This window comes from Schistocerca gregaria, chromosome 8, assembly GCF_023897955.1.
Source record: "Schistocerca gregaria isolate iqSchGreg1 chromosome 8, iqSchGreg1.2, whole genome shotgun sequence".
Lineage (NCBI taxonomy): Eukaryota > Metazoa > Arthropoda > Insecta > Orthoptera > Acrididae > Schistocerca > Schistocerca gregaria.
In genome coordinates this window covers 168410834-168436628 of record NC_064927.1, presented here as the reverse complement: position 1 = coordinate 168436628, position 25795 = coordinate 168410834, and the positions used below count along the sequence as shown (strand labels likewise).

Genomic DNA, 25795 nt, shown 5'->3' with positions numbered 1-25795 from the left:
AAAATGGACCTTTTACCAATTGCGCCATCTAATGGGTCAACCGTAGCGCCATCTCGTTTGCCCCTTCAAGATAGACGAGTTTCGTTCTTTGTAGTTTTTTCGTTTGATGCTTATTTCGTGAGATATTTGACCCGGTCACTATCAATGAACCACCCTGTATATACAAAGCAAGGTGTCTCAGGAATTCTGTGACGTACTTCGAGTGGTTGTAGTAGTTGTCTCGAAGAGCAAATCGAGGATAGGAAGCCGCATGCGGAAACGTCATCAAACGGCGCTACAGAGTGTCAAAAGTAGAGGTGCCTGTGCCTGAAGCTAGGTCATCCTTTTTGCAACGAACCTGCCTGTGTACGGACAGTGGAAGAACGTTTCGCAATGTCGTTTGTTATTCAATGACTGCGGCTGATTGCCACAAACGCCAGTGCAGAAGACGGAGGTAGCTGCTGCGAGGACAGGCCCTGTCTGCTAAGGACGAGATGCTCTGTTGCCTTGCATGATTACAGTTTCGAACATAGGTTTGCGCCTGCAATTTTTCTCCTGCATAGCAAAAAATATTGGATATCCATGACCGAAACAGTCATCTCCCTAGGCAACAGAGCATCGCATTCATAGGAATAGCTGCGTCTTCTCCGATGGCGATCGTGGCAATCAGTCACAATCACTGAACATCAAACAACATTAAGAGACGTTCTGCCTACGATCCGGCAGCGTACAAAGTCACGTTTGTCGGCGAAGGTGTGGCCTAGTGGCACGAGCCAGCGTCTACAACTTCGATGCTCATTTCTGGACACCAGTTCCCATCCTAGATTTACTCCTCAACAGTCCCTCGAAGTTTGTCCCAACGTTTCTGGAACATCCTGTATATAAACAAAGGAATGCATATGATTCAAAAACTTGGAACTCCTACCAGAAGCCAGCATCACTGTCACTGCCATTGTGTTTGATTTAGTGTTAAGTTCAGCTGAGTTCCGTCTGTTAACTGCACTAGTCGCAGCTACTACATAGTTTCACATCTATTCGTGTACAAGCTAACATTGCACAAGTCAGGTGTTATCTGTGTGCTACTGTAACCAAAAATGTAACTTTTAAGTGCGGAGTCTTTGATATGGCAAAAACAAAAGTTGCCCAGAATATATTTCACGCATCTTCAGACGGGAAACCCAACTTATATCACCTGCCTTGGGGTGTAAGGAGCCTGTATTAAGGAGCATGAAATATTTTCCGGGCAAGTTTTATTTTGCCCACACAGTATAACGAAATGTATCGCAACAGGTGACATACTAACTGGAACAAAATGTACATCATAGACAGAAACACACGAAAAACAGGGCCATTCGAGCCACAGAGGGCTGTTTAAGGTGCTCAACGAGAAGTTGTTTGCAAGGCAGAATTTGAGGAAATAGTTTTGGATTGTATGGGAGAAGATTTATCAGTAAGCACCCTATTATGGCACAATGCGGAAAATAGTGAGGTAGTAGCAATTACACGGGTACCATTAACATCGATGCAAGCAATGGCTCAAATGGTCCAGTTCAGCGGGTGGATTATCCAGCGCCGTACTCTGTCACCGAACGTGCTACGTCTTGTATTGTTCACGGACGTAGCGTGTTTGGATTGTGAAGGTGTTTTCAACTACAGCAATAGCCATGTATGGAAAAATTAAAATCCATATACCACGTTCGTTTCAGGTCACCACCAATGATAGTTCTGTGTATCAACTTATGGTCTGGAGTTGGGATGGATTAATTAACAGGACCTTATTTATGCTTCCCCTTCTTACTAGGTGTGAAGCACGCAATTATAAATTGCGGATGTTTCTGCATCCACGTTGATGGCACTACTCTAAAAGAAAATGTGGAATGGTCTTTGATGTTTCTACAGTTATTTTTCCATATAGTGTTGCGTGAACTAATTGTCGTTTGAAACTGCTGTGCGGGATCCTTGTTGCGTGTCGCACCAGAGATATTTCAGAGTAGCAAACGCCGTAGCAAAGCGAGCAGAGAGCCTGTCAGGCTGGTCGTCACTTGGAGCAATATCCAATACCTTAAATGTTGGCTACAGGGTGTGTGTTGTTTTCTTTGATACAAGACAAATGTTCATTTCAGACAATTAGTTCGATATACACTAAATGTATTCGCAGGTGCGAATATGAACATTAAAGACGAAAATGATAAATTTGTGTACTTAAAACACATGAAATATATTTGTAGTCGCGATTATGGACTACCATCAACTGTATAAAGGAATGATGACAACGAAAATTTGTGTCGGCCGGGAATCCGGATTTCTCGCTTTCCGTGAGCGGTTGCCTTATCATTATCCTATCCAAGCACGACTCACGCCCCGACACAGACTTCCACATGTCGTCAATCATGTGTCTATAATCTGCGCTAGCAGATACGTAGTACATATTCCCGTACAGGCGAGACATTTCAATTAAAAGTCGCTTGCCTGGTTTCGGCGGATACATGCATGCATGCTGGTCTGAAGGAACATTGCATCGAACTTGTGGACAACACAGGCAGTGCATTGTCGTATTAGTTAGTGATCTAAGAGTACTCTACCAGCTCTATAATTATGACTCAACTGTTTCGGACACATTGTATCATGCTCAGTTGTGAAATGTACTGCTTAAACGAGGGGGCACAAAAAATTAATATGTATTCAGCTAAATAAATGCGGCAACAGCCTTGCCGCAGTGGATACACCGGTTCCCGTGAGATCACCGAAATTAAGCGCTGTAGGGCGTGGATGGCACTTGGATGGGTGACCATACAGATCGCCATGCGCTGTTGCCATTTATCGGGGTGCACTCATCCTCGCGATGCTAGTTGAGGAGCTACTCGACCGAATAGTAGCGGCTCCGGTCAAAGAAAACCATGATAACGACCGGGAGAGCGTCGTGCTGCCCACCCATTTTTTTGACGTCTCTCAGAACCGCGTCGCACAGCGTTTCCTATGAATGACGAAGGAAAACATTGCAGACACAATGCCGCCCAGAATCGATACGAAAAGGCCTCAGCGGGAGGCATAAAGGCCGTCAATGAAACCATTCCTTTCCCTTGGGCGTTGATTCTCACACATTTTCGCTGCCGAAAACGACAGTTCGCAGCACGCTGAGCAACAGGAAGAAGTTCTAGACAACTTCTGATACCGCTCGCACCCTCTGACGTTTGAACCCTTCTATAATTACAAAGTAGGGCTGCATCCTCACTGAACTTTGGTGCGCAGCGCGACCGCAGTTGTTTCTCTCAGGCTGGAACCCATAGAGCCCGTTGAACGAAATCTGAACGCTATCCGAAGCAGCAAAGGGTACTTATGCTTTTTTTGCCATCCATTTTTCCGCCTTCCAGTGACATGATCATACAAGAGTGCATGATTAACAGGTATGTGAGCAATATAGCAAAGATACAGAATGAGATTTTCACTCTGCAGTGGAGTGTGCGCTGATATGGAAGTTCCTGCCAGATTAAAACTGTGTGCCGGACTGAGACTGGAAGATCCCGAGTTCGAGTCTCGGTCCGGCACACTGTTTTAATCTGCCAGTAAGTTTCATAGCAAACACCCATCTAACGTCTGCCAGTTCGACAACACCTTTGGTGCCGCCCACGCAACTTTGTTTACCGCATTAGAACTGTACACTATGTGATCTCAAGTATCGGGACACCTGGCTGGAAATGACTTACAAGTTCGTGGTACCCTTCATCTGTAATGCTGGAATTTAGTATGGTGTTGGCCCACCCTTAGCCATGATGACAGCTTCCACTCTCGCAGGCATATGTTCAGTCAGCTGCTGGAAGTCTTTGGGAATGGCAGCCCATTCTTCACGGAGTGCTGCACTAAGGAGAGGCATCCCAAAGGTGTTCTATAGGATTCGAGACAGGACTCTGAGCAGGCCAGTCCATTACAAAGGATATTATTGTCGTGTAACCACTCCGCAACAGGCCGTGCATTAAGAACAGGTGCTCGATCGTGTTGAAAGATGCAATCGCCATCCCCGAATTGCTCTTCAACAGAGGCAAGCAAAAAGGTGCTGAAAATATCAATGTAGGCCTGTGCTGTGATAGTGCTACGTAAAACAACAAGGGGCGCAAGACCCCTCCATGAAAAATACGACCACACCATAACGCCATCGCCTCCGAATTTTACTGTTAGCACTACACACGCTGGAAGATGACTTTCAGATGGCATTCACCATATCCACACCTTACCATCGGGTCGCCACATTGTATACCGTGATTCGTCACTTCACCAACGTTTTTCCTCTGTTCAATGGTCCTTACACGTCGTTTGGCATTTGCCGGCGTGATGTGTTGCTTATAACCAACCGCTCAACCATGAAATCCAATGGTTCAAATGGTTCAAATGGCTCTGAGCACTATGGGACTTCTGAGGTCATCAGTCCCCTAGAACTTAGAGCTACTTAAACCTAACTAACCTAAGGACATCACACACACCCATGCCCGAGGCAGGATTCGAACCTACGACCGTAGCGGTCGCGCGGTTCCAGTCTGAAGCGCCTAGAACCGCTCGGCCACTCCGACCGGCCCAAGTTTTCTCACCTCCCGCCTAACTGTCATAGCTCTTGCAGTGGATCCTGATGTTGGTCCGGGTAGATGTCTGCCTGTTATATATTACGACACTCTTCAACTGTCTGCGGTCTCTTGTCAGTCAACAGACGAGGTCGCAAAGTACGCTTTTGTGCTGTACGTCCCTTCACGTTTCCAGTTCACTACCATTTCGGAAACAGTGGACCTAGAGATTTTGTAGGAGTGTGGAAATCTCGCCTACAGACGTATGACACAAGTGACACCCAATCACCTGACCATGTTCGAAGTCCATGTGTTCCCCATGTGTTCCCCATGTGTTCCCCATTCTGCTCTCTCACCACGTCTATTGACTACTGAGGTCGCTGATATCGAGTACCTGGCAGTAGGTGGCAGAACTATGCACCTAATATGAAAAACGTATGTTTTTTTTTTGGGGGGGGGGGGGGGGGGGTCCGGATACTTTTGATCACGTAGTGTACCAGTCGGAAATTCCGACACCAAATCAGCCTGGCGGCTGCTGAGCCTCTTCGATCCGCTGAGGTTTGCCTACTTTCAGGCGTTAGAGCAGCCGCCAGCCTTATTTGGTGTCAGAATTTCTGTCAAGTGTATTTATAACGTACTCTAAAAAGGTGCTTGTGTGTCACAGTGAGTATTGCCGAACTGATGGTCTTGGAGGGCCCCTTTGCTGTGTTATTCACGCACACGTAGATGTCACACGCCTGTGTGATAACGTGTCAGGAGAGCGAAAACCAGGAGGGTTGAAAAAGCATAAGTATCCTTTTCTACTTCGCATCACATTCAAATTCCGTCAAATGGTTGTGAACGGTCTGTATTGGTTTCAATCTGTATACAAGAGAAAAAAAAAAATTGCGTTCGCGCTGCAGTCCAAAGTAGTGTTGTTATGCTCAATAAGGATGCAGTCCCACAATGTCCTTATAGTAGGCTTGAAACACCCGAGCGTGTTATCAGTGCCAAATGTCGTCGAGAACATCTTCCTGTTGTTCATCGTACTGCGATTTTGTTGTTCGACCGCGAAATGTGAGGGATTACATGAGCCAAGGGAAGGGGTAGTTTGACTGATGCCTTTTATGTCTCCCCCTGAGGCCTTTTCGTATCGCGGCGATGAGTCTGCATTTTTTTTCTTTTCTTTTCTTTTTCTTTTTTTTTCTTTTTTTTTTTTTTTTTTTTACTGCCGTCCACCCGTAAGACAATCGTGTAATTATGGCACTGGGTGTCGCGGCTCTGACCTACATCGGAGAGACGTCAAAAGGAGGGGTGAAATATGGATAAGAGGTGTGTGACGATGTTCTCATCTTATGACGCGTCCACTTTGGCGTGAAATTTGGGACCAATATGGCATTATTTACCCAACTTACCGTTGATATGAACTTCTGAGCTGTGATCTCTTTTCCACGTGAGTCCACACCACGCTGCGAAGCGTCGGTGAGGCGACGACGCATTTGCATCACTATAGAGGAAAGTTGTAGGCACCTCTGTGCCAAATTTCAAACTTATGCTTCGTAATGGGAGGCAAGTACAAAGGTTCGAAAAAGTGATTGTTTAATTCTGTCACGCAATTTGTATAAAGAGATTAGGAGCATGAGCCATTAGAATGTAATTACACGATAACAAATGTTTACTTTCGTAAACAATAGTGTTTTGGACAGTGGGTTGGGTTGGGTTGTTTGAGGAAGGAGACCAGAAAGCGAGGTCATCAGTCTCATCGGATTAGGGATGGATGGGGAAGGAAGTCAGCCGTGCCCTTTCAAAGGAACCATCCCGGCATTTGCCTGGAGCGATTTAGGGAAATCACGGAAAACGTAAATCAGGATGGCCGGACGCGGGATTGAACCGTCGTCCTCCCGAATGCGAGTCCAGTGGACAGTGGGTATAAATACTTTACGGATCACTACTAGAAAATGTTTGGCATCTTTGGAATAATGCTAATGAAAAAGAGGGGCGTTTTTGAAATAAGTACCATTTTAAAATAAACGAAAAAACAAAAACAGTATTACAAAGCTTAGACCTTAATCTACTTTTCAATAAAGTTCCACCTCTATTGAGACATGAATCGTATGACCAGCTCCTGAAGACCTTACTCACAGAAATCTGACGCCAAACTTTTTAACCAGTCCTGTGCGCTAACCGCAAAGGAGCTTCGGTAAGTGCTAAAACAGATGATAGTCATTGTTACATGCTAGGTCAGAGCTATAGGGAGAGCGATGAAATAGCCCGCAGCCATACCATGTGACGACATTTCGAGTGTGATGAGAGATGTGGGGTAGCGCATAGTCGTGCACCAAAATTACGTTTCCACTGTTTTGATTTGCGCGGTGCAGTTTCTTTAAGACCTATAAATACCTGTCTGCATTGACTGTGCTATCCCAAGGCAATAAAACTGACTAGAAAACACCTTGCCTATCCCAAAACACAGTGCACATGACTTACGGCTGAAATTTTTTTCTGGAATTTCAGTTTCTAGGGCGATGTTCTGCCACCATCCAAAGGAAATTTGTTTTAATTCTGGTGTAACCTGAACAACTCAGGTTTCGTCACCAGTGACAGCTTAAAATCTCATTTCCTTCGATGCAGTGCCTCTAGAGAAAAGTCATAGCACAAGCTAAACTATTTGTTTTATGCAATTCAGTCAGCATCTTTGAAACACAGTATGCGCCCAACTTGAGATACTCTCCTTAAACTTCATGAGTTTGCCTATGAATTTCGGCAGCTCTCACGTGTCTCGTACTTAAGAAACGAATAACAGCGCGTATTTCACAATCGATGCCATTTTAAACTGGATGAGCCATTTCAAACATATTAATAAACTTTCTGAAGGGTCAGTTAGACCCGCTTTAATTTAAATTGTAAACTTCATCGTCTCACATCTCGTTTAATTTCTGTATAATGTAATGTACAGCCATCAGTGGAGCTGAGCGTCTCTGATAATTGTTTCATTTCACGTGTTACTGAACACTCACAGCCTCGGGTAAAGGAGAATGCATTTATTTAACCATGACAGTAGATCCGTCCTCTTTCCTTATCTTTCCACCACGTGGTGTGGATCTTGAGTAATTGTGGAAGTTTGACTGATTTAAAGATGGCTTCTTCTTAGACAGAAATAGAATAGTTGTGCTACGAACTTAGTAGCTTCACTACTTCAGGAGGACTCTGCGACATTGCAGAAGCAAATGGTCTGGTCCAGGGTTGGTAACAATTACGAATTCCGCCCCCTCCCCTTCGGGACACACAGGCTTTCTGTTTGTTCTCTTGTACTGAAGTGCCACTGGGCTGTGCCCGTCTGACTTCTAGGAATGCGCTAGGGGGTTCATGAAGATGATGGTTTGGTTTGTGTGCGTGTTTTTGTGTAAATGTTTGTTTTGTGTGTGTGTTTGTGTGTTTTAAATGTCCCTAAAGTGGCGCGTAAGGGTTAGTTTTGGACGTTTATGCTGAAGGTCTGGATGTTCGTAGCCTAAATTTTGAATGAGGAGGTGGGGCGATATTTGTGTCCTCTCATAAAGTTTGGCAGATTTTTCCTTTATGGGGGAATAGATGGTGGGGTGATCTAAGAATTCTTGGATTTTTGTGTTGCGGACGTATCTGTCAGCACCTGTGATAACACGGAAGGTTTTATTTTGTAGCCGTTGTAGCCTTGCGAGTGAGGTGTCTGACGCCATTGACCACACTTCCGAGCCATACAAGATGACCGGAAGCATGAGTTGGCGCCAGTGAAGCATTTTGCATTTCAAGGTGAGTCCTTCACCCTTCAGAAGGGGGTATAGTTGAGACAGGAGCGCGCGCCCTTTGTTTGCCTCTTTATTGATGTGCTGTCTCCATGTGAGGCGTCTGTCGATCTCCATCCCGAAGTAGGTGATGCAATTTCCCCAGGCTAGGTCCCGACCACCAATTGTTAGTTGTTGGTCTGGGAGTTTTAGCCTGGTTGTAAAGTATATCGCTTGGGTTTTGTTCGGATTTACTTTAATTTTCCACAAATTGCACCACAGCGTTCTGGAGTCGAGGTGGGCTTGCAGCTTTCGCCGTATGAAATCAAGGTTGCGGCTACTCCTGTAGATCGCTGTGTCGTCGGCGTAGAGAGCGATCTCTCCGCCGACCTGCTTAGACATGTCCTTCGTGTAAATTGAGTATAGGACGGGACCTAAAACCGAACCTTGCGGAACTCCGGCCGCAATCGGTCGTATCTGTCTCGATCTTGTTCCATTTCTTACGAAGAAGTGACACTCCGCAAGAAATGAGTCAATGATCTTTATGAGATGTTCTTGGCACCCAATGTGATCTAGTTGGATATTAGGCTATCGTGACAGACGCGGTCGAATGCTTTCTCTATATCCAGGAATACTGCTCCTGTAGATTCTCTCATTGCCCTGGCCAGACAAACGTCCTCTACCAAGTGCAGGCACTGCTGCACTGTGGAGTGCTCAGCGCGGAATCCAAACTGTTCTGGCAACAGGCAACAGGATGTTGTTGTCAGTAAGGAATTGTTGGAAGGGTGCGAGAATTAGCACTTCAAGGATTTTACTCGTGCCAGTGAGTAAGGAAATTGGTCTGTAGCTTTCGGGTAGGAGAAGGTTTTTTATTAGGTTTGGGGAGGGTGATTACCTTAGAAGTTTTCCATGCTGAGGGGAAGTAGGTGAGTTTTAGGCAAGCGGTTGAAGACGCTTGCCAGATATGTTATGGTGGGAGGTGCTTTAGGAGTGGGGTGCGGATGCGGTCAGGGCCAGGAGCCTTGTGGTTTCCCTGTCGCTTTATGAGTGCACTTATTATCGCCTCCTTAAGGGGCACGAATTCTGTGTTTGGGCGCGAATTTCTTATCTGAGTCACTAGTCCGATGACAATTCTACTCTTCGGGAAGCGTGGCCGGTAGAGCACACAGAAGAAAAGAGGTCACTATGATCCAGAGCTTCGAAGGTGAGAGACGTATGCTTCGCGTTGTGCTGGGCTTGTGAACATTCATTTCAGAAAAGGGTCATTCGTTGGGATATTTTAAGTACATTTTAGGGTATACACTCACTTTGTTCTGTGCTGACCATTGAGCCACTTTGGTTTCGTTCTTACTTTAGAGCTAATTAGTGATGCTGTCTAGTTTTCAGCTTTAATTAACACGTTAGTAAAGCTTGTGTTAATTTATAGGATATTTTCGTAACGATAATCTAAGATGAGCAAGCAGTAAAGGAAACAAAAGAAAAATTCGGAGTAGGTATTAAAATCCATGGAGAAGAAATAAGAACTTTGAGGTTCGCCGATGACATTGTAATTCTGTCAGAGACAGCAAAGGACTTGGAAGAGCAGTTGAATGGAATGGACAGTGTCTTGAGAGGAGTATATAAAATGAACATCAACAAAAGCAAAACGAGGATAATCGAATGTAGTCGAATTAAGTCGGGTGATGCTGAGGGAATTAGATTAGGAAATGAGACACTTAAAGTAGTAAAGGAGTTTTGCTATTTGGGGAGCAAAATAACTGATGATGGTCGAAGTAGAGAGGATATAAAATGTAGACTGGCAATGGAAAGGGAAGCGTTTCTGAAGAAGAGAAATTTGTTAACATTGAGTATAGATTTAAGTGTCAGGAAGTCTTTTCTGAAAGTATTTCTATGGAGTGTAGCCATGCATGGAAGTGAAACATGGACGATAAATAGTTTGGACAAGAAGAGAATAGAAGCTTTCGAAATGTGGTGCTACAGAAGAATGCTGAAGATTAGATGGGTAGATCGCATAACTGATGAGGAAGTATTGAATAGGATTGGGGAGAAGAGAAGTTTGAGGCACAACTTGACCAGAAGAAGGGATCGGTTGGTAAGACATGTTCTGAGGCATCAAGGGATCACCAATTTAGTATTGGAGGGCAGCGTGGAGGGTAAAAATCGTAGGGGGAGACCAAGAGATGAATACACCAAGCAGATTCAGAAGGATGTAGGTTGCAGTAGGTACTGTGAGATGAAGAAGCTTGCACAGGATAGAGTAGCATGGAGAGCTACATCAAACCAGTCTCAGGACTGAAGACCACAACAACAACAACAACAACAATCTAAGATGGAATTCATAAGATTCGTAGTTTATTACCATCACGTGTATAGTCTGTAAGAATCGAGTACATCTCCATCGGGTGGTTTGCGACTCAGTCTATAGAATATTTAGATGCATCCGTAGTGTTTGAAACTGCGTTAAATTCTTTTGGGATCAATACTCATTATCGGCAACCACTTCGATCGGCAGCCACATGTGTAGATGATACGAATGAGTCTCCCTACCACACATTGGTGGTGAGTAAATATATAATGAGGCATTATAAAAAGTGAGTGGATTAGCATAGCGTGTGGAAATTAAATTAAACTGCCGTCCAGAACAAGATCTGGTATTTTGCGTTGTCTATCGCTACTGGGAGTATAGTTTTACTGTTGCACATCGCACAAACGTTAAGTCTCCTGACATGTGCAGAACAAAGTGAGATGTGGCCATTGTGTGACGTTATAATCAGTTATTTCGCGGGGCTTATTCTTTTTCTGTAGAGCAGAAGCATACAGGAGATGAACCGCCTTTATGTTTCTCTTTGTCCAAGATGTAGGATCACCACGTGGTGTTGAATAGGATGAGCTTTCGTTTATGTGTTGCCAATCTGGAGTAGCCCCCTAGTTACGTGATACTTTTCGTAATGTTTCTCCCTGCATGCAAAATATCGGCTCTTGTGGTGTCAACTGCCTAATCGTGTGTTGCGATTCCTCATTCAGTGTTTAGAAAATTACCTCCCATAATGTCACTGAATGAATGCTCTCGTGTGATGGAGTATACTTGATTGTCCTCGTGTAATTGTGAAATTAGATAATCCTATAATCCCCAGAGTTCCGTACATCGAACAGTATCACAACATTCGATGCTCATGAAACTACGTACACATTCAGTAGTGCCGGAGGGCGAATTTCATCTTACTCGGCATAATTCATTGTTGGGCACGACAAAAGGCAAGGCGAATTACAAGGGCAGATCATAGACACTAACAAATTTCCGCCAGTCATAGACGTATTTTTTAATGCCCGTCAGTCCTATGTCAGTATGATAGTCCACGTACCTTTCTTGAAATATCAAGAACTAATCAGAAGGAGCTGCGCTTTTGGGCCTTCTAGGACAGAAAGTTGTTCCCTTTCTTGGTCTGATTAAATTTATAGAAAATTTATTGATAATTCTCCGTAAAGGAAATCAGTATCTAATACCCACGTTATGCTATCTTAAGTCGCTATCCGTTACCACTTAAATATTTCTAGCTAGATACACTCACACACGCATTAAAGTAAAAGGGAGAAACTTTCAGTTCATGTAAGTGAAAACTGTCGTAATGGGATAATTTTGCAAGCACGCACAGTAGGGCGACCGCGGATCTCCAACGTCCATATTAAAAAGCTCATCGTTCAGTAACGAAGTGTCCATTAACAACAGAATGGTTCTCAGCGCCGCCACCAGGGTATTTAATCGGGCAGTTATTAGGTTGCTGGTGGCGCGACTGAACGCACGCTAGAGTCCGATGGCAGCATCTCCTGGAAGGCGGCGTGGTTGCAGCCGGCGGTGCGTGTCTTTTGGTAGAGACCACAGCCCGATGTCCGGCGCTGGTGGCAGTGACGTGAAGAACTCACATATCATCAGGTTCCTAATATATCTTTTCCAAGCAAAGTGCCTATTCCCTGGTTTCTCAGTCAAGTGCCTCCTTTGGTGTCTCGAAGTCGTCACGCCTTAGAACGATCTCCCTTCTGGCGTTCTGTAAAGATTTCTGTTTTGGCTTGACCCTACACCCCACTGGCTAGCTCACGTCTCTTCTCCGCTCAGTCAAATTACTTTGAAACAAATTTCTTAAATTTCGTGTGTTGCCTTTAATTCTCACGATAGGAAGTCAACACAGCACTGCCAAGAAAGTTGTTCCCTCCCTCGTCAGTTAGATTCTCGTCTGTCAAGTGTTAACGTACCATCCCCTATGAATGCCTTCTTTTGTCTTCTCTACATTTAAAAAGCAAATTTAAATCTGCAATTGTAAGGTTTCTGAAAGAAGAACGGTCTGAGAATTAAGGCGCTTGTGTATCCACATCACACAGTCACATACGGTGAGTGCAATCCCTCCTCGTGCACAACACGCTGTTTAATAGTAACCTGTGTTAGGCACTGCTCTGTATTCATTGCACCTTATAATTTGAAATGTGTCTCGTTGCTCCACAGAATATTTCCCGGCCACCTGTCATCAACTTCGATGTTTGCCACGATTTCAAATTCGAGCGAGTGAATGGGCAAGCATGGACTACAATGAATGTGCTGCGGGAGGAGATTATTAGCAAAGAAATGAACGAATTAACAGAAATTAATTCCTCAATGACGGTGTAATTTAAAGATTTTCATTAATTGTCTTTGAAGGCCTTAAATAATTTACACAATGAAATTTCCACTATGCAGTGGAGTGGGCGCTGAAATGAAATTTCTTGGCAGATGGCATAACTGTGTGATTGGTTGATTCGGGAAGAGGGGACCAAACAACGAGGTCACCTATGCCATAGGATAAGGGAGGATAGGGAAAGACGTCGGCCGCGACCTTTCAAAGGAACCATCCCGGCATTTGCCTCAAGCGATTTAGGGAAATCACGGAAAACCTAAATCAGGATGACCAGACGCGGGTTTGAACCGTCGTCCTCCCGAACGCAAGTCCAGTGTGCTAACCACTGCGCCACTTCACTCGGTAAAACAGTGTGCCGGACCGAGACTCAAATTCGGAACCTTTTCCTTTTTTTAAAAAAAAATTTTTTTGATGAATTTTACATTTAAAATATGTAGGTATTCCAACTTAAACGAAGAAAACGAACGGCCGGAGTGAAGCTTGAACCCTTGACCACTGAACTAGACTGGATTACCATTCTACAAAGCTACGGATTTAATTTTTTAAAATTTTTTTGCTTCCAGAATATATTAACAGTTCTAAGATGAAAAAACGTAGCAGTTAGCAAGACATGAACCTACTACCTTTTTTTTTTTTGTTTTGAACCGTCGATCCCTGGACTGTACATTGTTACTATTTGCCAGCGCAACTAATATTTCCTTTTTATTTTTTTGAGGTGGAATAAAGATGAGCAGCCAGCTTTTGAAGAGAGGGTGGGCAGGGGTCGGTCGAAACCTGAGGCCTGGCCATGATGCTTCCCTCTTTCAGTCCCTGAAAGCATCCAATTTTATTTATTTATTTATTTTTTAGTTTTAGTTAACTAATTTTTTTATTCTTCAACTCCAAAATTTGGTGTATAATTTTAATACAAATTGTATCTTTTAGCAAGGAGGTATTGGAAACAAATTAAATAACATAAATCATCTCAACATGAAATAATTTTTTTTTTATCAAATTTACTTCATGTGTCTGTCTTCCAACACACGAGTGTATTCAAAACTTGTAAGACAAAACAAGAGAATGGAAATTCCTACAAGTATATTTCTAAAAAAACGACCACATGGTCAAAGGAAATGAAAAGAACGATGAGAGGCTAATGCTGCACACCATATCTCACGCGCGCCCCGTCTGCGGACAATGTTCATTGGTAACAAGTTGACACCCGTTTCGACTCGTGTCAAGGTCCATTACGGGGTCGTCCTCCGCGCAGTACTCCCCAACTGTGAGGCGCATTTACGAAGACACTGCACAAATAATTTGCCAAGAGTTGTCGATAGATAGGAGTGTGCACAAGTGTGTTATGATTATATGGAGATATTGCCCATAGTTAAGAACCATCTCAACGTCGCAGAATAAGTGCTAAGTGGACATACCTTTAAACAACGTGAGAGATTGTGACTTAGCAGCTGGGAAATAAGTGTTCTCTAGGATTGAGAGAAGCCGTGGGTCAATCGTATGATGTGGGGCACGATGGTAACTGGTGAGGATATTCTGTAATCAGCATCCACACGCCAAATACTGTTCCACATCCTTAACGATGTTTATCAGTGCTCGGGAGCTGGATCTGTGGGCAGAGGGGAGAATCCAATAGTATGCAACCCGTATTTGTCATGTATTTCTGGTTGCCCATATGGTACCATTTGGCTCATACCCTTGTAGAAAGAAAGAACTGTTGGACTGCTCTCCACACCACAGGTCTTAATGTGGCCAGACTCACTCTCAGTAACACTAAGAGGGATGGATCTCAGCAGCAAACGATAGAGGTCTCTGGCTTTTGGAGCTTGAGTGATCAGATAGCGCATAACTACACTACTGACCATTAAAATTGCTACACCACTAAGATGATATGCTACAGACGCGAAATTTAATCCACAGGAAGAAGATGCTGTGATATGCAAATGATTAGCTTTTCAGAGCATTCACACCAGGGTGGCGCCGGTGGCGACACCTACAACGTGCTGACATGAGGAAAGTTTCCAACCGATTTCTCAAACACAAACAGCAGTTGACCGGCGTTGCCTGGTGAAACGTTGTTGTGATGCCTCGTGTAAGGAGGAGAGGTGCGTACCATCACATTTCCGACTTTGATAAAGGTCGGATTGTAGCCTATCGCGATTGCGGTTTATGATATCGCCACATTGTTGCTCGCGTTGGTCGATATCCAATGACTGTTAACAGAATATGGAATCGGTGGGTTCAGGAGGGTAATACGGAACGCCGTCCTGGATCCCAACGGCCTCGTATCACTAGCAGTCGAGATGACAGGCATCTTATCCGCATGGCTGTAACGGATCTTGCAGCCACGTCTCGATACCTGAGTCAACAGATGGGGACGTTTGCAGCAACATGGACTATCAGTTAGGAGACCATGGCTCCGGTTACCCTTGACGCTGCATCACAGACAGGAGCGCCTGTGAAGGTGTACTCAACGATGAACTTGGGTGCACGAATGGCAAAACGTCATTTTTTTCGGATACTGGTTACAGCATCATGATGGTCGCATCCGTGTTTGACGACATAGCGGTGAAAGCACATTGGAAGCGTGTACTCGTCATCGCCATACTGGTGTATCACCCGACGTGATGGTATGGGTGCCATTGGTTACACGTCTCGGTCATCTCTTGTTCGCATTGACGGCACTTTGAACAGTGGACGTTTCATTTCACATGTGTTACGACCCATGGCTCTATCCTTCATTCGATCCCTGCGCAAACCCTACATTTCAGCACGACGGCATGTTGCAGTTCCTGTACGGGCCTTTCTGGATACAGAAAATGTTGTACTACTGCCCTGGCCAACACATTCTCCAGATCTCTCACGAATTGAAAACGTCTGGTCAATGGTAGCCGAGCAACTGGCTCGTCACATTACGCCAGTCACTACTCTTGATGAACTGTGGTATCGTGTTGAAGCTGCATGGGCAGCTGTAAGTGTACACGCCATCCAAGGTCTGTTTGACTCAATTCCCAGGCGTATCAAGGCCGTTATTACGGCCAGAGGTGGTTGTTCTGGGTACTGATTTCACAGGAACTATGCACCCAAATTGCGTGAGAATGTAATCACATGTCAATTCTAATATAATACATTTGTCCAATGAGTACCCGTTTATCATCTGCATTTCTTCTTGGTGTAGCAATTTTAATACCCAGTATATTCGAGTATGGATGCCGAGATCTGGAAAAGAAGCGATTTTCACAATCGTAGAAGTTGGCAGGATGGATGCAGGCATGTTCCTCTAGCAGACTGCCCATAAGCGAGACTAGGTGATGAGTTCACAGTTTCGCCATTGTGCACATATAAAAGCCTGCAGATCTCGCTTGTACATATGTAAATCCTAGTCCACTCACAGGCGGAGGGAGGGCGAAGATGTCGCAGCAGACTTTAAATATTTAGACAACATATTTGTGTGGAGATAACATCGATTAGTTTACTTATAATCAATTATTTAAAATGATAGTCAAAAACGCATGATGAACCGTGCACAGGCAGATTGACGATTCCAGCGAGCGACCAAATAGTGTAAATTGCCACGAAGATGACCCCATCGCGGGTTGAAACCCGTTGGCGGCAAAATAAATAATGCGATTGTGACTGTCATTTTTAATAATAGACTTTAAATAGGAAACCAGCAGTGAGGCAATATTCAAACACCACCTGCTGTCTGCAAGTCATTGCTTTAAGTAGTGGTAGAACTGATCCTTGTGTATCAACTTCGTCGTCACATGAAGGTTAAAATACTCTATACGACGTGTACGTGTCGACGTAGATTCTGGTGGACTCTTATGCGTGCAGCCTGCAGGAGATGTCTATAGATCACGGTAGCCATGCAGGGTGCATCGTGTGTAAATGTAATTCCCAGTTATATGATCACATCCGAATGAGGGAGGATTTCTCTGTGTTCAATAGCTTGGTGGAAGGACGATGACGCCTCGCAAGTTACATCGACATTGTCCGCACCGATGACACCAGCACTTTAGGAACAGTTCTGTCTAAGGTGTGGGTGAAGTTCAGAGGTGATGCCACAGCTTGACACTCGATGGACATTTCCGACCTAGCGAATAGCTTGAACCCGTAGATCGATGACAGGCTTATTGTACTGCCGCAATTGACGTCAGTATGACTGGTTCAAATTGCTCTGAGCACTATGGGACTCAACTGCTGTGGTCATCAGTCCCCTAGAACTTAGAACTACTTAAACCTAACTAACCTAAGGACATCACACACATCCATGCCCGAGGCAGGATTCGAACCTGCGACCGTAGCAGACGCACGGTTCCGGACTGCGCGCCTAGAACCGCGAGACCACCGCGGCCGGCAGTATGACTGGAACAGCGGCGAAGATCCATCTGCGGTGAGCGATGTTTTGCGCATCAGATATTCCTGACTTCTATGGTTATGCGACATACATGACACAAGGTTATCAGGCTGGCCGCAAAACACCGATACTAGTGAGCGACAGTACTGATATCGAAGATGTGACTTACCTCAATTCAGTCAGAGACCAACAAATTACGCGAAGGATTGCAGCTTTACTCAAAGGAAATCATCTCTCTCTGTTTTAGTCGCTACGTTCAGTGTACCTTCGGTGGCAATTTTAATTGTGTGCTCCACACCAAAGATCAGGTCCCACACTTTTCGCTTTGTCAGGAGCTCCAGATACTGTTGAGAGACCTGCATCTCATTGATACTTGGGAGAAAGTGCAAGGTGACCACCCCGGGCACACTTACCTTACTAGCCGCCTAGCCAGCCAGTTTAATTCATCTTTGTCTTACATGATCTTGTGCCAGGAGTGTTGGACGCCAAACGGTGACTGCTTGTCTTCTCAGACCATAGTGCCTTTATATGCACGGTCACCCACCAGCAACAGAGTGTATGGTGCGACAGTGGGGAAGATGAATGCCACCAGATTATCGCCGCCACGTTGGCGGTATGCAAAAGCCGTCTTTGACGATACCCTTCAACGATAGCATGGTGGATGGAATGTGCAAAACCAGCGTTTCAGTGGGCACTGATACTTTATTGAAATGATGTCGCCGCATGGCATCATCATACTCTGGACTTTTATTGCACGATGCTTTGCGAACTCGCATCCCACCTGCCGTTACCACAGCGAAAGATGGCAAGCAGCTGAATTATAGCCAAAGTTTTGTTTCTTATGCAGCGAAAACTGGAGGAGGTTGCTAAGCGGTTGCTGCGTGCAGACCGAGCCAGCAGCGAAATTCCATCTATGAACGACATCACGCTTGATAGCCGTCGACACCGAAGGCAGCTAATAAAGGACCTCACTTTGTAGGCTAGTCAAAACTTAACCATCCAGACAGCCATTGCGGGAATCTTTGCAGATTATTATCGACGTTTCTACTAGGAGGAGAATATAAAGGAATGGGTCGATAACGACATTTTGCATCGCGTGTCACGCACCATCGGCGACACAGTAATATCGTCGCTTTTAGCGAAGATTGCGCAAGACGACATTGAAATAGATTAGAGTGCACTTAGCAAGTCACCCGGGTCACAGCTTTCCACATTTTGATGATGCCACGCTGGATGACCATGTACCGAGAGACGATGTGCCACGGTTTTTGCGTGTCACTTGCCTTCACTGATGGATTACTCATATTTCAAGAGGTCGGTCGATCGAGGATTAATGCCCAATAACAACGTTAAATTTGGAGTGTAAGCTCCTTTCGCAGCTCCTGGCAGCACGCATAAAGAAGCTCATACTTCTAATCCCCTCAAATGAGAAAATGATACAAGGAAGAGAGACCAACACGCAAACAGCTATTGGTGAATGTAGGGATTTGATAGCTCTCGTCGCGTTCTGTCACCTTCGAGCCGCTAATATGTCAACTGACTTCGACCACGCTCTTGACAGAGTGCATCATAAGCTTCTAATGACAATTCTGGCCCGCATGCGCTTCCTGTCTGACTTCATCAACGTAATTTTGCGCTTCTTACGAGGAGCATCAGCCCACGTACTGGTAAATGGATATGCATTGGGTTGCTCGCCACTCCGGCATTAGCTTCGACAAGGATGTCCATTCTCCATGATTTTTTAGCCATCGCACTGGAACTGCTCATAGGAGAGCTGACACATAGATTATCAGGGATTAAGTTAAGGGGCCATCCCTTCTATTGAAGGTCGGATCAGGTGACAAGGTGAATTCTGTGCTTGAATGGATCAAGCGATACGGGTTGGTGGCGAGAAGCCACATGAATATAGTAAGTCGAAGGCGATACTGAAAAGGGACTCTTGGAGGGCTGAGTGGTGCACTCCCAAAGGTCGATTGGTCATCATCTCCTCAGAGCACAGAATGGGTGTCCACATTCTGTCATGGGAAGGGCAACTTCCAGCTTACGTCTTTAAATTTCTATGTTATTAGTTACGAATTAAAATTAAATTAATCACTGAATAAAACAAGTTTTTCTCATTTTATAATATTTTATTCACTTTTAAAGTAAACGAGGTCTTCCATCAAAGTACCAGGATTATCAATGTGTTCTGTCAGAGGAAACGTTTTGGAGCCCAGGTGTGGAGTATGTTGAATCTTCATAAGAAATATGAATAATCTGGGCCTGATTTATAGATTACCTGAACAGTCTGTATAAATTACTAATTCATTTTGGATTATATATTAACAACATTGGAAATTAGTTTATGAACTTGCTAAAACACCCCAGTTTTAGACTAATTAATTTATACACAGTGTTTGAATATTACAGATACAAACAAAAGGGGCGAGTAGACGTCAATGAAACAAGTAAACAATACAAATAAACATAGATCTGGAAATCGATAGCACCCCCTCCCCCCCCCCCCCCCCCCAGTACGACGTATGCACAAGTACAGTCATGCCAATGTTACAACAATGTTAATGCCTAAAGTTATTTTTATACTACAGCTTCACTGCTGACACTTCGCTGTCAGTTAGTCAAGCACGTTACTTTAATTGGTGTGACGTAGAGAGTGACCTCGAAGCAACCAGTCAGAGTTTAGGTTCCGAGCTTTGCCGGTGATAATGAAGCAACAAGAAAACAGCATAAACACGGCTTTATGTTCCAGGTACTAGTTCCTCCTGTGAACAGCGCATTCTGTGTTCACATGTGCCAGTGGAAGCGTTTGCCATGGACACACTCACATTTTCATCGAAGAAATGGTTGACATCAAGATTTGCGAGGCAGCGCGATTGAATCACAAAGGTTACTGTAATAAAAAAGAAGGTTCAAATGGCTCTAAACACCATGGGACTTACCATCTGAGGTCATCAGTCCCCTAGACGTAGAACTACTTAAATCTAACTAACCTAAGAACATCATACAGATTCATGCCCGAGGCAGGATTCGAACCTGTGACCGTAGCAGCCGCGTGGTTCCGGACTAAAGCACTTAGAACCGCTCAAAGAAGACGGATAGACAGGAGTATGCTCATTAGCTCGCATCATCACCAGCGGAAAACAGGTTCATTTAAACACAGATTTCAGAGTGCTGGTGGACCAAGAACAGTGTCGACACTATATTGGGGGAGTGCATATTGCGACAAATGAGCGCAGTGCTGAGCCCAAGTATCAGGAGGACTGCTGCAGCAGAATGCTTTTCATCCAACACTACATGGTGGGTCTTAAATGAGGGACAGTTATACAGTGCAAGTGTGCAAGCCCTCGCCGCACCTGACTTTCCAGCCTGGGCTACCTTTTGCCAAAGGAGCATCACACAACGGAGGAATGAGCCTCAGTTCCCCGTGCACTTGCCACACTCTAAGGGAAAAAAAAGCAAAAGTGAAAACGATGCACAACGAAGGAATTATCCGAATGGACGAAAATCGGTAGATGTATTGTACATGAACACACAAACATATGATTACAATTTCAGAAAATCGGAGCTTTAAAGATTCAGCAAGTCAAAAACGCTTGGTCCATTTCTGGCACTTATTCTAGCAGTTATTCGGCTTTGGCATTCATTGATAGAATTGTTGGCTGTCCTCCTGAGGGATATCATATCAAATTCTGTCCAACTGGCGCGTTAGATAGTCAAAATCCTGAGCTGGTTGGAAGACCTTTCCCACAATCTTCCCAACATTCTTAATTGGGGAGAAATCCGACAACATTGCTGGCCAACGTAAGGTTTGGCAACAACGTAGACAAGGAGCAGAAACTCTCGCCGAGTCCAGACGGGCATTATTTTGCTGTAATGTAAGACCAGGATGGCTTGCACGAAGGCCGAGAAACGGGACATATAATATCGTCGACGTACGTTGTGCTGTAAGGGTGTGGCAGATGACTTCCAAAAGGGTCTTGCTATGAAAAGAATTTGCACCCCAGACCATCGACCCAGGTTGTCGCGCCATATGGCAGGCGACGGTCGGGTTGGTATCCTACCGCCGTCTGGGACGCCTCCAGACACATCTTCGCTTATCTTCGGGGTCAGTTCGAAGCAGAACTCACATTTATACTACACTTAACGAGATTCCACGCCGATGACGTGTCAGGAGGAACCCCAAACACTGATGAGGTACCAAACTCATTATCGCCTGTCATATAGCCAGGAGTGATAGTATGAGGTGCCATTTCTTTTCAAATCAGGACCCCTTCGAATGTAGTATGCAGCACCCTTACAGCATAGTGATACATCAACGATTTCTATGTCCCATTTTGTTATCCTTCATGGCAAGCCATCATAGACTTACATTTCAGCACTATAATGCCGGCCCGCACATGGTGAGAGTTTTTACTGCTTGTCTTCATGCTTCGTGCGTCCTTTATCTGAGAAGGTATACATAAATATTCACAACACGCACGTTTGCGATAGTAAGAAATCGCTTAGTACCTTTGAGACTGTATCTCAGCGGAGAATTTTCTGTGAATTTGGGCAAGTGTTGTCGATGATCGATCGATAAGACCACGTACCCAATCTCGTCGACTTACTAGTCTGACATACACTCTTTCCTCCAACACAAATAATCGACTCTTTGGATGATGCTCCGTTTGTGACATATGCATAGTGAATCAGCACACATCCATGTCACTGTTCGGGAATATGTACCATGGACCTTCGACAGCGGGTGTTATCAGTCGTGGCTCACCAATACGATCGCCACACAGGACCTACAACGTTAACCCATTGGATTTTTTTGTGAGGATATATAAAAGCCTTGGAATTTTTACAGCCCTCTTGGTAGCGTCTTTGAACTCTTGGAACGCGTTGTGGACGTTTGTCCAAGTATTTTGAACTTGGCGGGGAATTCAAAATGTGTGCAGACCTCGACAAGGAGACGTGCTGTATTTTACCCTCTGTTATTAGGTGTTTATGTTTTCCATCATAATATGCCGTATCAGAGAAACCAGTTGCTTATGGACTTACGTTTATTAGGACAGTTTGCTTGCTGCATTGTCCTCTACTTTCTACTTACGTATTGCTGGCTGTGATCCTGAGGGATATCATGTCAAATTCTGTAACAGCTTTATTCATATGTAGATATCGTTTTACAAGGATATAGAACGTATTTACAAATTTAGATCAGTTTAAAATAAGGTAATTCGTATAAACATGTATTTACAGACTTCTAGTTAGAGATACTCATTAGATTTACTCCTGGTATAAAGCACTCCGTCTTCAGGCCACGAGTGGCCTAACGGGACCATCCGACCACCGTGTCATCCTCGGTGGAGGATGCGGATAGGAGGGGCGTGGGGTCAGCACACCGCTCTCGGGGTCATAAGACGGTATTCATGACCGAAACCGCTACTATTCGGTCCAGTAGCTCCTCAATTGGCATCACGAGGCTGAGTGCACCCCAAAAAACAGCAACAGCGCATGGCACCCTGGATAGTCACCCATCCCAGTGCAGACCACGCATGACAGCGCTTAACTTAGGTGCTCTCACAGGAAACGGTGTAGCCACGGTGACAAGGCCTGGTATACAATACTTTTTTTACAAATAACTTATTAAATAATGTAATGCCACACTGTTCACTCATATCTCACTATCAGTGACTGCATACACACACACGCACACACACACACACACACACACACACACACAGGTGATCTCTGGGCCATTTTCTGTACCACAACTTCCCATTTTCTATCCTGAAAAACTGAGTCAGCATCCCTTCATAATGACTGAGATGTTGAGCTCAGAAAGAGGAAGTGGTGTTAGTATTGTGCCATGCATAGCTTGGGGGTAAGTATTTCTAGAAAGGAAAAAAAAACATAAAGTGAAGGTGTTAGTGTAATGTTAGATATTTTAGAATCATTATTGTTATTATTTATTTGTATAACGTTTTTTATCAAACCCCCACCTCTGTTTTAGCTATGTAATCCTTCAATGTATAAAATGTATTGCATAACAGGTACTTTTTAGCTACCTTTTTAAGTAAGTGTGTTTTTGCAATTTCTTTAATCTCTTTTTGTAATTTATTGTACATTTTTATTCCTTGGTATAAAATGCTGTTTTGAGTTTTATGTTTATTTTTTCTTCGTAAATGTAAATTGAGTCTAGCTCTTGTTCCATGGCCATGGACAGGGCTGTTTGTGCAGTAATTACCAATGTTATTTTTGATGTGTACAGCTGACTAGTAAATGTATTCACATGGAGCAGTTAAAATTCCCAGTGTTTTGAACATATCTTTTCAGTGAGCTTGACTAGTATTTTTGGTTATTATTCTTATGGCTCTTTTCTGGCGTTTGAAAATTCTGTTCATATTTCGTACATTTGATCCCCAAAACAGAATGCCGTAGCTATGAATTGAGTGTACATATGAAAAATATGTAACTAAAAGACGCTGCACATTACACACAGATGATGGTCGGATGGTCCCGTTAGGCCACTCATGGCCTGAAGACGGAGTGCTTTATACCAGGAGTAAATGATAGGATTCTAGGGGAATAACATCCTAATGACATTTTGTTTGCAAGTACCTTTGTGTGTTCACACCACTTCAACTGAGAATCAATATTCATTCCTAGAAGTTTTACATTTGTTACAAAGTCTATAGAGGTTGCAGCTACATTTAATTTAACATTGTCATTTTTCCTCTTCAAACTGAAATTAATGGCATTAAATTTCTTTATGTTCATTGTCACTTTATTAGTTATTGACCAATCATAAACTTCCTTGAGAGTTTCATTTGCTTTCTTGGCAAGAAGTTCTCTTGTTTTCTCAGTGACTATAATACTGCTGTCATCAGCAAAGAGGATTTTTTTACTGTGTGTAACACTACTTGGAAGGCCATTGATGTATATCAGGAACAGTATTGGTCCTAATATGCAGCCTTGCAGAACGGCTATGTTAATATATTTTGGTTCTGATAAGTGTTTTACTAAATGTTTAGATCTACTTGAAGTATGTGTTATCTCTACTCTTTGTACTCTATCTGTATGATCGAAACCAGTCGTGAGCTATCCCTCTTATTCCTAATGCTTCTAATGTATTTAATAGAATCTTGAGGTCGACTGTATGAAACTCCTTAGAAAGACCCAAAAATATGCCTGTGACACACTCATCTTTATCAAGAGCATCAAGTACAAATGGTTCAAATGGCTCTGAGCACTATGGGACTCAACTGCTGTGGTCATCAGTCCCCTAGAACTTAGAACTACTTAAACCTAACTAACCTAAGGACATCACACACATCCATGCCCGAGGCAGGATTCGAACCTGCGACCGCAGCAGTCGCGCGGTTCCAGACTGTAGCGCCTAGAACCGCGAGACCACCGCGGCCGGCATCAAGTACAACTTTTGTGAATTCCACTATGGCTGACTCCGTATTTTTGCCACTTCAGTAAGCAAACTGTGATTTGCTTAAAATATTGTATTTATTCAGGTAATTCATTAATCTGTCTTTCATAATTGCTTGTATTATTTTTGAGTATGCTGACAGCAGGGAAATGGGCTGGTAATTTTCTATGTCTTCTACATTACCTTTCTCAAGCAAAGGTACAACTCTTGCCTGTTTTAAGTGCTCTGGAAATGTCCCTGATGTGAAGGATTCATTTATTATATTTGTTAAGGGGACTTGTATAATCCCTATGCATTATTTCAGTACACACGTTGGTACTTCATCTAAGCCTACTATTTTTTTATTTTTTAGTTTTTGAATTGTTTTACTGACTTCATTCTCTGTGGTTGTAAGTAACATCATTGCATTTAGTGCAAGATTATTTACAGGTGTTATATTTGGCTGGGGGCGTTTTGCTGTAACTTCTCTGCAACACTTGAAAAATGCTCTTTTACATAGTTTACTAAGTGCTGTGGATCATTTATTACTTCATCCCCCTCCCTTAGCATTATGTTATTCTGCATCTATTTCCCTCTCCCCAGTTCCTTTTTTTATATCATCCCAGACTGCTTTGCTTTTATTGTCTGCATTATATATTATTTTGTCATTAAACGACTTTTTCACAGCAATCAGCACCTTCCTGTAGATCGTTTTGTATCTATGATAGAAATTTAAGAATTCTTGATCAATTCCAATCTTTTTCATAGAACTGAGGTGTATAAGTGTTTGGGAGGATTTCTTAATACCTGCTGTTATCCATCTGTTTTTGTGGGTTGTTGGTACAGACAGGCATACTTTTGGAAATTCTTTTTCAAAGTTCAATTTAAACAATGTGGAGAATTTAGAGAATTTCATATTCACATTGGTTTCCTTATACACTTAATCCAAGTTTTGTTTTTCTAGTTCCTTTGAAAAATCTGTTATTTTGATTTCTGATGGATGTCGTTTGCAGGCTTGTAGTTTAGGGAATGATTCGATGCCTGACTTTACTGTTGTTGTTTGACAGAGATGGTCTGATAGTCCTGGATCTTCAACATCACGTTTTTCC

At 43.7% G+C, this 25795-nt stretch overlaps 1 protein-coding gene and 1 pseudogene across 1 annotated transcript in view; both read left to right on the top strand.

The window, feature by feature from the left end:
• The window catches only part of LOC126284874 (fatty acyl-CoA reductase wat-like), a 234861-nt gene that overhangs the window by 76467 nt on the left and 132599 nt on the right, over positions 1-25795 (top strand). The window lies entirely within an intron of this gene.
• On the top strand, positions 2678-2795 carry LOC126285515 (5S ribosomal RNA; annotated as a pseudogene).